Source organism: Eubalaena glacialis, chromosome X, assembly GCF_028564815.1.
Source record: "Eubalaena glacialis isolate mEubGla1 chromosome X, mEubGla1.1.hap2.+ XY, whole genome shotgun sequence".
In the NCBI taxonomy this organism is placed as follows: Eukaryota; Metazoa; Chordata; class Mammalia; order Artiodactyla; family Balaenidae; genus Eubalaena; species Eubalaena glacialis.
Window position 1 is genome coordinate 56,854,773 of NC_083736.1, and position 14,841 is coordinate 56,869,613.

Here is a 14,841-nt window from a genome sequence, read left to right on the forward strand (position 1 = left end):
GTGGGTTTGCCTCTGGGCTTTCTATCCTGTTCGATTGATCTATATTTCTATTTTTGTGCCAGTACCATACTGACTTGATTCCTATAGCTTTGTAGTATAGTCTGAAGTCAGGGAGCCTGATTCCTCCAGCTCCATTTTTCTTTCTCAAGATTGCTTTGCCTCTTCAGGGTCTTTTGTGTTTCCATACAAATTGAAAAAAAATTTTGTTCTAGTTCTGTTGAAAATGCCATTGGTAATTTGACAGGAATTGCATTGAGTCTTTAGATTGCTTTGGGTGGTATAGTCATTTTCACAATATTGATTTTTCCAATCCAAGAACATGGTATATCTCTCCATCTGTTTATGTCATCTTTGATTTCTTTCATCAGTGTTTTATAGTTTTCTGAGTACAGCTCTTTTTCATCCTTACGTAGGTTTATTCCTAGGTATTTTATTCTTTTTGTTGCTATGGTACATGGGATTGTTTCCTTAATTTCTCTTTACCCCCCTTCATTGTTAGTGTATAGGAATGCAAGAGATTTCTGTGCATTAATTTTGTATCCTGCAACTTTACCAAATTCTTTGATTAGCTCTAGTATTTTTCTGGTAACATCTTTCGTATTTTCTATGTATAGTATCATGTAATCTGCAAACAGTGACAGTTTTACTTCTTCTTTTCCAATTTGGATTTATTTCTTTTCTTCTCTGAGTGCCATGGTTAGGACTTCCAAAACTATGTTGAATAATAGTGGCAAGAGTGGACATACTTGTCTCGTTCCTGTTCTTAGAGGAAATGCTTTTGGTTTTTCACCATTGAGAATGATGTTTGCTGTGGGTTTGTCATATATGGCCTTTATTATGTTGAGGTAGGTTCCCTCTATGCCCACTTTCTGGACGGTTTTTATCATAAATGGGTGTTGAATTTTGTCAAAAGCTTTTTCTGCGTCTACTGAGATGATCATATGGTTTTTATTCTTTAATTTATTAATATAGTGTATCACATTGATTGATTTGCATATATTGAAGAATCCTTGCATCCCTGGAGTAAATCTCACTTGCTCATGGTGTATGATACTTTTAATATATTGTTGGATTCTGTTTGCTAGTATTTTGTTGAGGATATTTACATCTATGTTCATCAGTAATATTGGCCTCTAGTTTTCTTCTTTGTGATATCTTTGTCTGATTTTGGCATCAGGGTAATGGTAGCCTCGCAGAATGAGTTTGGGAGTGTTCCATCATCTGCAATTTTTTGCAAGAGTTTGAGAAGGATAGGTGTTAACTCTTCTCTAAATGTTTTACAGAATTCACCTGTGAAGCCATCTGGTCCTGGATTTTGTTTGGTGGAAGATTTTCAATCACAGTTTCAATTTCATTACTTGTGGTTGGTCTGTTCATATTTTCCATTTCTTCTTGGTTCAGTCTTGCAACGTTGTGCTTTTCTAAGAATTTGTCCATTTCTTCCAGGTTGTCCATCTTATTGGCATATACTTGCTTGTAGTAATCTTTTATGATACTTTGTATTTCTATGGTGTAAGTTGTAACTTCTCCTTTTTCATGTCTAATTTTACTGATTTGAGTCATCTCCCTTTATTTCTTGATGAATCTGGTATAAAGTTTATCAATTTTCTTTTTCTCAAAGAACCAGTTTTTAGTTTTATTGATCTTTGCTTTTGTTTTCTTCGTTTCTATTTCATTTATTTCTGCTCTGATCTTTATGATTTCTTTCCTTCTACTAACTTTGGGTTTTGTTTGTTCTATAGCTGATTCTTTGAAAAGGTAAAATTGACAAAGTTTTATCTAGACTGTCTAAAAGAAAGAGAGAAAAGGCTCAAATAAAGAAAATCCGAAATGAAAAATTAGTTACAATGGATACCACATAAATACAAAAATTATAATAGATTAGTATGAACAAATGAATACAATAAAGTTGCAGGTTATAAAATAAATAATTAAAAAATCTGCTGTGCTTGTATACAGCTAAAAGAGAAAGAGAAATTAAGGAAACAATCCTATTTTGAACTTCAACATAAAGAATAAATTTAACCAAGGAGGTAAAGAACCTGTACATTGAAAATAATAAGACATTTTTGAAAGAAATTGAAGACACAAAGAAATGGAAAATTTTTTCTATGCTCATGGATTGGAAGAATTAATATTATTAAAATGTCCATATTACCTAAAGCAATCTGCATATTCAATGTGATCCCTGTGAAAATCCCAATGACATTTTTCACAGAAATAGAATTAAAATTCCTGAAATTTATATGGTATCACAAAAGACCCCAAATAGCCAAAGCAATCCTGAGAACAAAAGGAAAAAGCTAGAGATATCACACTCCCTGATTTCAAATTATACTTCAAAGCTACAATAATGAAAATAGCATGGTATTGGCAGAAAAACAGACAGACTGATCAATAGAACAAAATTGAGAGCCCAGAAATAAACCCACGCACTTATGGTCAATTAATCTATGATAAAGGAGCAAAGAACATACAATGGAGAATGGAAAGTATCTTCAATAAATGGTGTTGAGAAAACTGGACAGTCACATGCAAAATACTGTAAGTAGACCACTATCTTACAGCATACACACAAATTAACGCAAATGAATTAATGGAATGCTTGCTTTCACCATTGCTATTGAACAATTTACTGAAAGTTCTACCCAGACTGGTTAGACAAGTAAAATAAGTAAGTGGCATCTAAATTGGAAAGTAAAGGTAATTTCTATTCTAGATGACATAACCTGTATTAGAAAATTTCAAAGAATCCACAAGAAAGGTATTACGACTATTTAACAAATACAACAAAGTTGTAAACTACCACAAGTTCAGCATACAAAAAATTGGGTTTAATATCTAAAATATATAAAGAAATCTTAAAATTCAACAACAAAAAAGAAAACAATTTAAAATAGGCAAAGGGCTTGTATAGACACTTCTCCAAAGAAGATATACAAATAACCAATTAGCACTGAATAAATGTTCAACATTCTTAGTTATTAGCAAAATGCAAACCAAAACCAAAATAAGTTTCACACTTACAAAATCTTTTCACACTTAGTAAGATGGCTGTAATTTAAAAGAAAGAAAAAAAAGTGTTCATGAGAACATGGAGACATTGCAATCTTCATATGTTGCTGGTGAGGGTGTAAAAGGATACAGCCACTATGGAAATGTTTGACCTAGCCATCCACTCCTATGTATAATACTCAGAGGAATTAAAAACAGATACTTGTATATAAATATTCATTGCAGCATTATTCACAGGAATCAAAAGGTAGAACTAACCCAAGGTCCATCAACAAATAAATGGATAAACAAAATGTTGTATGTGTATATATATATATATAATAGGATATTACTTAACCATAAATGGGAATGAAGTTCTGATACATATATCACCCTTATAAACGTGCTAAGTGAAGCTAACCAGACTATAAAGGACAAATATTGTATGATTCCACTTTTATGAAATATCTAGAATAGGAAAATTCATAGAGACAGAAAGTATGTTAGAGCTTACCAGGGGCTGGGGAGAGGGGATAATAGGGTGTTATTGTTGAGTGGTTACAGAATTTCTGTTTGGGGATGATAAAAATTTTGGAGACAGATAGTGGTGAAGGCTGCATAATTGTGTGAATTGTGTAATTCATGTCATTGAATTGTACATAAAAATGGTTAGAATGGCAAATTTTGTGATACATATTTTTTTACTGCAACTAAAAAACTTTAATCTTTCCAAAAAAAAAAAAAAAAGACACAACTACATATCCACTGTTATGCTTAAAATTAACGACTGACAAGGATATAGAGCAACTGGAACTCTCAGACTTGGCTAGTATATGTATAAAATTGTAAAAGTACTTTGGAAAACAGTGTGTCAGTGCTTAAAATGTTAAACATACATTTACAATACAACATAGCCATTAAACACCTATACATTTACCCATGAAAAAATATGACTACATAAATACTTGTACAGAAAAGTTCATAGCTTCTTATCCTTAGGGCTTAGGTGTGCTTATACCTAATGAAAACTTGAAACAATATAAATATCCAGTAATGGGAAATGGATAAACAAATTGTGATATATTTATACAATGGGATATTATAAAATCAAAAGGAACAAATTACTGATATCTGCTTCAACATACATAAATTTCAAAAACAGAAATGCTCAGTGAAACAAGCCAGACTCAATACTATACTATATATGTATCATTCCATTTATATAAGTTCTAAAACTGGCAAAATTAATCTGTGGTGGAAAAAGATCAGAAAAGGGGCTGGTCAGATGATGGCATGTAATTGATTATGACTAGACATCAGGGAACTTTCTGAAATTATGGAAATATTGATAGTGTTACAGGTTACATGGGTATATGCATGTGTTGAAAGTCAGGGAGTTATACACTGAAGATCTATGCTTTATAATATATGTAATTATACATTTCTAAAAAGTATATATAATTTGCCATGTCAGGACTATGCAAGCATCAATGAGAAACTCCTTTACTTGCTGTTATGATTAATTTTAACGTGTCAACTTGACTGGGCTAAGGGATGCCCAGATATCTGGTAAAACATTATTTCTGGGTGGATCTTTGTGGGTATTTATGGAAGAGATTAGCATTTGAATTGCTAGACTGAGTAATGAAGATCACCATCATCAATGCTGTTGGGAAACATCCAATCTATTGAGGTCCTGAGTAGAACAATGAGGAAGAGGATGGGCAAATTTGTTCTCTCTGCCTGAGCTGGGACATCCATCTTCTCCCCATCAGACATTGATGCTCTTCGTTTTCAGGCCTTAAAACTCGGTCTGTGACTTAAACCTCTGGCTCCCTGGTTCTCTGGTCTTCAGACTCAGACTGAATTATACCACTGGCTTTCCTGGGTCTCTATATTGTAGACAGTAGATTGTGGGACTTCTCGGCCTCTGTAATCACTTTAAACAATTCCTATAATAAATAAATAAATGAATAAATGAATGAATGAATAAATAAATAGATAAACAAATAAATGTCTTATTGGGTTTTTTTCCTCTGGAGATCTCTGAGTAAAATAGATTTTGGTACAGAGAATGGTTAAAGAGTAAAATAATTTTAATATGAGTTTTCTGAAACTGTTCTGGGGTTTCTAGAATTGACTCTCTAATCTGATTATATTTAAATAAGATAATGAGATAATATATATGATGCTTTCAAACATTTTTAGAAAACTGACTACCCCTAATGCTTATAGATAAAGTGGTGAAAGAAAAGAATGAGCTCAGGGACTCAAATTTCAGTTCAAGAGGTGCATAACAACCTAAGATCTTCTATGTGTACCCTGAAGGAGTCCCTTATTTCCTGTAGTCAGAGGGCTGAAATTGTTGAAAATTATGTGCAGAACTTCATCTTGTATTGGCTAAATTAGAGTGTTAGTTGAACTCCCAGCCTTGTCTACTGTTAAAGTGAGGTCATATACTGGGAAATAATAGTATCTTGTAAATTGAGATTGGAATGTGTGGGAAGATCCTCATGAAGCTGGAGACATTGAACCTTTAAATCCTGATGAATTTTTATTGCTAGTGGAAGAGGCCTCCCTGTTCCCAGTGGAAGTTGCCTATACAATCTCAGTGGAAGTGACCTCCTGATTCCCAGTGGAAGGGGAATCCCCATCCCCTGTGGTATCGATCTCCCCACCAACAGTAGAATAAGCCTTTCCACCTCTATCTGAGAGGATTAACTTGGACGGCTTGAGGAAATGACAATGACCTCCTTTGAGATAGTTGCCATGCAAGACAATGCTGATTTTCCTAAGGATCCACCTCCATCACCCACTTTTGCTTCTAGCCTAACAACTAGACACAAGTGGTAGCAGGCTCCTGAAAGTGAGATACACATTTTGACCCATGAGGAAGTATACTACGCTCCAAAAGAACCACTAATGGAGGTCAGGTGAACAATGGAGTTTTAGTTCAGATCTGTCTAACAATGGGCCCAGTGTGTTCCTGAACTCATTCCCTGATTACTTCCCCAGTTCCAGAATGCATTATTAGAATAGACATACTTAGCAGTTGGCAGAATCCCCACATAGGTTTCCTGATCTGTGGAATGAGGAATATAAAGGTGGAAAGACTAAGTGGAAGCCATTAGAATTGCCTCTAACTGAGAAACTAGTAAATTAAGAGGAATATTTGTGCTCGCTTCGGCGGCACATATACTAGAATTGGAGCGATACAGAGAAGATTAGCATGGCCCCTGCGCAAGGATGACACACAGATTCATGAAGCATTCCATATTAAAAAAAAAAAAAAAAGAGGAATACTGCATTCTTGGAAGGACTGCAAAGATTAGTGCCACTATCAAGGACTTAATATGTGCAGGAGTAGTGATTCCTAGCACATGCCCATTCAACTCTCCTATTTGGCCTGTGCAGAAGACAGATCTTGAAGAATTTTAGTGGATTATCATAAGCTTAAGTAGGTGGTGACTCCAATTGAAGCTCATGTACCAGATGTGGTTTCATTGTTTGAGCAAGTTAACATAATCCTTGATACTTGGTGTGTATCTATTGATCAAATAAATGATTTTTTCCTCCATTCTTGTCCATATGGTCCTCCAGAAGTAGTTTGCTTTCAACTAGTAAGGCCAGCAATACACCTTCATTGTCCTACCTGAGACGGTATGACAACTCTCCATCCCTATGTCATAATTTTGTTCACTGGGACCTTGTTCACCTTTTCCTGCCACAGAATATCACACTAATCCATTACATTGATGACATTATGCTGATTGGACCTAGTGATCAAGAAGTAGCAACTTTTCTATATTCATTAGTAAGACATTTGCATGTTAGAGCGTGAGAAATAAATCCAACTAAAATTCAGGAGCCTTCTACTTCAGTGAAATTTCTAGGGGTCAATTCAAGATATTCCTTCTAACATGAATTGTCTAACATGAATTATTGTTGCATCTGAACCTTCTACAACCAAGAAAGACGTCATGGGACTTCTTGGCCTCTATAATCACATGAGATAATTCTTACAATGAATGAATGAATGAATGAATGAATCTTATTGGTTTTGTTTCTCTGGAGAACCCTGACTATACACTAATACACCTGAATTCACATGGTGTATATGCACCCCTCTAACACTTTAATGATACTTATCACATTCCTTTTACGTTGTTTTGTACAGTTTTATACACACCTTATTAGTCTGAAGGCTACTTGAAGGATAAAAGGCTATGTGTTATTCATCATGATATTCCAACATACCCTCTAGAAAAATGTTTTGCACATTTTGTTTCATCCTATGAATAAATGAAAGATAAAGTAACCAAGTACTAATCAAAGTAACTACAGCAGAAAGCCTGATTTGTGAGAAACACATATGTATGTAGCTTTCTTTGGGAATAATTTAGAAGATGTCTTTAAAAACGAGCCTATATTCTTTATGTTATGAATACTTAATGAAGGGTGGATGTGGAAAATAAGTGAAGGAAAGAAAACATGAATTCTTTTCATTTTCAAAAGCCCTGAATATAGTTTAAGCAGTCATGAGTAAATCCAGAAACAGAATTAATTAGTTCAGTAAAATAATGAGCCAATTTATTGATGATTTTTTTCTACCTTTATAAAAAAGATTTTGTCCAAACAATGGACAATATAGACCTTTTACATCTCATTCTCAGGGTTTGAGCCTGTTCAGATACAGACTAAAAGAGATAAACGGAAGACCATTTTACACCTATATTTACTAGTTTAGCCTTTGATTCTGTGTTCTTTCCTTTTAAATTCACGCTCTCAAAATCTTGCCCATCCCCACCCCACACCTTAACTCTCTTATCTCCACAGATAAATCATAATCCAGAGGTCTTTCCTTACATAGTTAATCAGCCGCAATATTAATTCTTCTTCACAATGCTCCTTAACATTCATTTCTAAAAATTATTAGCTTACAAATTTCTGTGTGAATTTCTGTTGCAACCATTCAGCTAGAATCCTTTGTTCCAGTCTCTGACATTTTTACCACATCATTCAAGACTGTCTGGTGGAATTCTGGAGGTATGCAAGCTTGAATACTCATTTTGACTTCACCTCTCTTCAATCTCCTTATCTGAAGAAGCCGGGAGTCAGAGTTAGCAAGCTGGCAGAGCCAGGGCATGGATACAGTAGAAGTGGTGGGTTCTCCAGGGATGTCAAAGAGAAAAGAAGACCCATAGTCCAATGGAGCAAAGGAGACAAAGCACAAGTGAGATCTTGTTTGATGATGAAGGAGGTATTTTAAATCAGATTATTTAATGAGTGAAACTAGGACACTTTTCATATTTTTGCTCAAAACAAATGATCTCCTATCTCGCTGAGAATAAATTCCAAATGCTTTACAGTGGTCCATAAGATTTGTACATGGATCTGGCCCTTGACAAACTCTCTGATCTCGTCTCCTCTCATTCTCCTCCTTGCTCACTTCCAATTTGGCCACACTAGGCTGCTATCACAAACCTCCTGGCACATTATATCTGAAGGCATCAGCAACATGGTTTGCACCCTCACTTTATTCAGGTGTTTACTCAAATGTTGTCTGTTCTGAGAGGACTTCTCTATCCATATATATAGAATAGCATGCCCAAGACACCATTCTGTCACTTTACTTACCCTGCTTTACCTTTTTTCAAAGCAATCATCACAGCCTGACGTATGTATAAAGTGTGTTGGGAGGAAGAAGATGGGAATCTATCTCCACCCAGCATGATGTAAGCTGTAAGCACTATGAGAGCAAGGATTTTGTTTCTGGCTATTTTCCTCTCCTAAAACAGTGTCATGACCATTGTGCGGTCCTGCCTCTGATTTAGTGTAAGAATATGAGAGAACTCTGATATCACCAAGGAACAATATAAGACCTGATTCTAGACTGGTGGTCCAAGGAGAAGGGGATGACTGTCTGGCTCTTCCCAATAGAATGAATGTAAGTTTCAAGAGAATAGAGACTTTGGCAGTTTTGTTCACTGCTTGGTCAAGGTTGAGCCTCCCTCTGACTCAAAGCAACCAGGTATGATATCAATATTATCATGGAATAGTCTGAAACTTGGTTCTAGTCGAGGAGTCCAGAAATTTAGGGGGTAAAGGCATAGTTGGTGAACACAGAATTCTACATTGATCTTTTTTTCTGTCTTCCTCCTACTGAAACATAGTTCCATATTTTGCTCACTGCTGTACACTTAACCTCTAAAACAGAGATAGAACTAGAGTGAAACTTTGCTATGTCTGAATAAAAAGTTGTGAGATATTTCCAAATCACGATGAGACAATATAAGGCCTAAAGGCCAGGGATATAAATGTGGTGGTGGCTGTCTTCCTCCTCCCATTAGGATATATGCTCTAAGAGAGCAGGGATTTTGTTTAGATTGTTTACTGTTCTATCTCCAGGTTTTAGGCCAGGGCTGAGCCTCTCTCTCTTACTGTATGTTAAAAGCCCAATGTCATCAAGGAATAATATAATTCTTGGTTCAGGACTTGGGGCCTAGTGAGAGAGCAAGGACTAGGAGGCATTATCATATACCTAAAATTTATATATAGTTGTATTTTTTGTTGTTGTCTAAAGACAAACTATACAGTTTGTCATATAGTACATATTCATCCCTCTAACACTTTAATGATATTTATCACACTTTTTTTATGTTCTTATGTAACATTTTATACCCACCTTATATCTTTGTTATTGGACTGAATGTTACTTGAAAGATAAAAGACCATGTGTTAAAGAAAGATTTTGTTTTGTCCACTGCTATGTTTCAAACTCTTAAAACAGGGCCAGGGTTGCCCATTTCCTCCTTGGAGCCGGACAGGTGGAGACAAAGCGGTGGCTGTTGGCTTTGGGCTACGGGAATCTTCATGCACTCACAGAGACTGCCGCAGTTGTTCCAGTATCGTTTGTTGAAAAGACTCTCTTTCCATCGTTAAATTGCTTTTGCACCTTGTTAAAAATCAGTCAGCTGGGGAGACCTTCAAGATGGCGGAGGAGTAAGACATGGAGATAAACTTCCTCCCCACAGATACATCAGAAATACATCTACATGTGGAACAACTACTACAGAACACCAACAGAATGCTGGAAAAAGACCTCAGACTTCCCAAAAGGCAAAAAACTCCCCATGTACTTGGCCGTGTGGATAACAGGGTCTTGGTGCTCTGGCCAGGTATCAGGCCTGTGCCTCTGAAGTGGGAGAGCCAATTTCAGGACATTTGTCTAAAGGAAACGCCCAGGCTCCATGTACTTTCAAATGGTGAAAGCTCTCCCAGAGCTCTCCATCTCAATGCTAAGACCCCGCCCCACTCAACGACGAGCAAGCTACAGTCCTGGACACCTATGCCAAACAAGTAGCAAGACAGGAACACAACCCCACCCATTAGCAGAGAGGGGGCCTAAAATCACAATAAGGTCACAGACACCACAAAACACACCACCAGATGTGGTCCTGCCCACCAGAAAGACAAGATCCAGTCTCATCTACCAGAAGACAGGCATCAGTCCCCTCCACCAGGAACCCCACACAATGAACTGAACGAAGCTTAGCCACTGGAGGCACACACCAAAAACAACGGGAACTATGAACCTGCAGCCTGCGAAAAGGAGACCCCAAAAACAGTAAGTTAAGCAAAATGAGAAGACAGAGAAACACACAGCAGATGAAGGAGCAAGGTAAAAACCACCAGAAAAAAACAAATCAAGAGGAAATCAGCAGTCTACCTGAAAAAAAATTCAGAGTAATGAGAGTAAAGATGATCCAAAATCTTGTAAATAGAATGGAGAAAATACAAGAAACGTTTAACAAGGACCTAGAAGAACTAAAGAGCAAACAAACAATGATGAACAACAAAAAAAATGAAATTAAAAATTCTCTAGAAGGGATCAATAGCAGAAAAACTGAGGCAGAAGAACGGATAAGTGACCTGGAAGATAAAATAGTGGAAATAACCATTACAGAGAAGAATAAAGAAAAAAGAATGAAAATAATTAAGGACAGTCTCAGAGACCTCTGGGACAACATTAAACACACCAACATTAGAATTAGAATTATTAGAATTACAATTATTCTCTTCCCAGAAGAAGAAGAGAAAAAGAAAGGGACTGAGAAAATATTTGAAGAGATTATAGTTGAAAACTTCCCTATTATGGGAAAGGAAATAGTCAATCAAGTCCAGGAAGCACACAGAGTCCAATACAGAATACGTCCAAGGATGCTTGGTGTCAGTCTATTTATCTCTTGTAAAAATAAAATACAGTGTGTGTGTGTGAAGAAAAAAAAAGAATACATCCAAGGAGAAACACGCCAAGACACATATTAATCAAACTATCAAAAATTAAATACAAAGAAGAAATATTAAGAGCAGCAATGGAAAAGCAACAAATAACATACAAGGGAATCCCAATGACATTAACAGCTGATCTCTCAGCAGAAACACTGCAAGCCAGGAGGGAGTGGCAGACATATTTAAAGTGATGAAAGGGAAAAGCCTACAACCAAGATTACTCTACCAAGCAAAGATCTCATCCAGAGTCGATGGAGAAATTAAAATCTTTAAAGACCAGCAAGAGCGAAGAGAATTCAGCACCACCAAACCAGCTTTACAACAAATGCTAAAGGAACTTCTCTAGTCAGGAGACACAAGAGAAGGAAAAGACCTACAATAACAAACCCAAAACAATTAAGAAAATGGTAATAGGAACAATCATATGGATAAATACCTTAAATGTAAATGGATTAAATGATCCAAACAAAAGACATAGGATGAATAGATACAAAAACAAGACCCATATATATGCTGTCTACATGAGACCCACTTCAGACCTAGGGACACATACAGATTGAAAGTGAAGGGATGGAAAAAGATATTCCATGCAAATGGAAATCAAAAGAAAGCTGAGTAGCAATTCTCATATCAGACAAAATAGACTTTAAAATAAAGACTATTACAAGAGACAAAGAAGGACACTACGTAATGACCAAGGGAAAAATCCAAGAAGAAGATATAACAACTGTAAATATTTATGCACCCAACATAGGAGCACCTCAATACATAACGCAAATGCTAACAGCCATGAAAGGGGAAATTGACAGTAACACAATCATTGTAGGGGACTCTAAAACCTCACTTTCAACAATGGACAGTTCATCCAAAATGAAAATAAATAAGGAAACACAAGCTTTAAATGATACATTAAAACAGATAGACTTAATTGATATTTATAGGACATCCCATCCAAAAACAACAAAATACACTTTCTTCTCAAGTACTCATGGAACATTCTCCAGGGTAGATCATATCTTGGGTCACAAATCAAGCATTGGTAAATTTAAGAAATTTGAAATTGTATCAAGTATCTTTTCCCACAACAATGCTTTGAAATTAGATATCAATTACAGGAAAAAATCTGTAAAAAATACAAACACATGGAGGCTAACAATACACTACTTAATAACCAAGAGATCACTGAACAAATCAATGAGGAAAACAAAAAATACCATGAAACAAATGACAATAAAAACACGATAACCCAAAACCTATCAGATGCAGCAAAAGCAGTTCTAAGAGGGAAGATTATAGCAATACACTCCTACCTCAAGAAACAAGAAACGTCTCAAATAAACAACCTAACCTTACACTTGTACCAATTAGAGAAAGAAGAAAAAAAATAAACCCAAAGTTAGCAGAAGAAAAGAAATCATAAAGATCAGATCAGAAATAAATGAAGGAAACAATAGTAAAGATCAATAAAACTAAAAGCTGGTTCTTAGAGATTAAAAAAATTCCTAAACCATTAGCCAGACTCATCAAGAACAAAAGAGAGAAGACTCGAATTAATAGAATTAGAAATGAAAAAGGAGAAGTAACAACTGACACTCCAGAAATACAAAGGATCATGAGAGATTAGTACAAGCAACTATATGCCAATAGAATGGAAAACCTGGAAGAAATCGACAAATTCTTAGAAAAGCACAACCTTCTGAGACTGAATAAGGAAGAAATAGAAAATACAAACAGACCAATCACAAGCACTGAAATTGAGACTGTGATTAGAAATGTTCCAACAAACAAAAGCCCAGGACTAGATGGTTTCACAGGTGAATTCTATCAAACATTGAGAGACGAGCTAACATCTATCCTTCTCAAACTCTTCCAAAATATAGCAGAGGGAGGAACACTCCCAAACTCATTCTACGAGGCCACCATCACTCTGATACCAAAGCCAGACAAAGATGTCACAAAGAAAGAAAACTACAGGCCAATTTCACTGATGAACAGAGATACAAAAATCCTCAACAAAACACTAGCAAACAGAATCCTACAGCACATTAAAAGGATCATACACTATGATCAAGTGGGGTTTATCCCAGGAATGCAAGGCTTCTTCAATATATGCAAATCAATCAACGTGATACACCATATTAACAAATTGAAGGAGAAAAACCATATGATCATCTCAATCCATGCAGAAAAAGCTTTTGGCAAAATTCAAGACCCATTTATGATAAAAACCCTCCAGAAAGCAGGCATAGAGGGAACTTATCTCAACATAATAAAGGACATATATGACAAACCCACAGTCAACATCGTTCTCAATGGTGAAAGAGTAAAACCATTTCCTCTAAGATCAGGAACAAGACAAGGTGGTCCACTCTCACCACTATTATTCAACATAGTTTTGGAAGTGTTAGCCACAACAATCAGAGAAGAAAAAGAAATAAAAGGAATCCAAATCGGAAAAGAAGAAGTAAAGCTGTCACTGTTTGCAGATGACATGATCCTATACATAGAGAATCCTAAAGTTGCTACCAGAAAACTACTAGAACTAATCAATGAATTTGGTAAAGTGGCAGGATACAACATCAATGCACAGAAATCTCTTGCATTCCTATACACTAAGGATGAAAAATCTGAAAGAGAATTTAAGGAAATACTCCCACTTACCATTACAACGAAAAGAATAAAATATCTAGGAATAAACCTACCTAAGGAGACAAAAGACCTGTATGCAGAAAACTATAAGACACTGATGAAAGAAATTAAAGACGATAAAAACAGATGGAGAGGTATACCATGTTCTTGGACTGGAAGAATCAACATTGTGAAAATAATTATATTACCCAAAGCAATCTACAGATTCAATGCAATCCCTATCAAACTACCAATGGCATTTTTCACAGAACTAGAACAAAAAATTTCACAATTTGTATGGAAACACAAAAGACCCTGAGTAGCCAAAGCAATCTTGAGAACGAAAAATGGAGCTGGAAGAATCAGGCTCCCAGACTTCAGACTATACTATAAAGCTACAGTAATTAAGACAGTATGGAACTGGCACAAATACGGAAATATAGATCAATGGAACAGGATAGAAAGCCCAGAGATAAGCCCACGCACATATTGTCACCTTATTTTTGATAAAAGACACAAGAACATACCATGGAGAAAAGACAGCCTCTTTGATAAGTGGTGCTGGGAAAACTGGACAGCTACATGTAAAAGAATGAACTTAGAACACTGCCTAACACCATACACAAAAATAAACTGAAGATGGATTAAAGGCCTAAATGTAAGGTGAGACAGTATAAAACTCTTACAGGAAAAGATAGGCAGAACACTCTATGACATAAATCACAGGAAGATCCTTTTTGACCCATCTCCTAGAAAAATGGAAATAAAAACAAAAATAAAGAAATGGGACCTAATGAAACTTAAAAGCTTTTGCACAGCAAAGGAAACCATAAACAAGACCAAAAGACAACTCTCAGAATGGGAGAAAATATTTGCAAATGAAGCAACTGAAAAGGGATTAATCTCCAATATTTACAAGCAGCTCAT

General features: G+C 35.8%; 1 long non-coding RNA gene and 1 other non-coding gene across 2 annotated transcripts in view; one reads left to right on the forward strand and one right to left on the reverse strand.

Annotated features, from left to right (window-relative positions):
* Nucleotides 1–4,468: 4,468 nt before the first annotated feature.
* Nucleotides 4,469–14,841, reverse strand: part of LOC133082521 (uncharacterized) — a 238,941-nt gene continuing 228,568 nt past the window's right edge. The window contains exon 3 of the long non-coding RNA XR_009698959.1: nucleotides 4,469–4,946. This is a non-coding gene — a long non-coding RNA (uncharacterized LOC133082521). The remainder of the gene's footprint in view (nucleotides 4,947–14,841) is intronic.
* Nucleotides 6,169–6,275, forward strand: LOC133082856 (U6 spliceosomal RNA). The gene has a single exon (XR_009699072.1). It is a non-coding gene; the product is annotated as a U6 spliceosomal RNA (small nuclear RNA).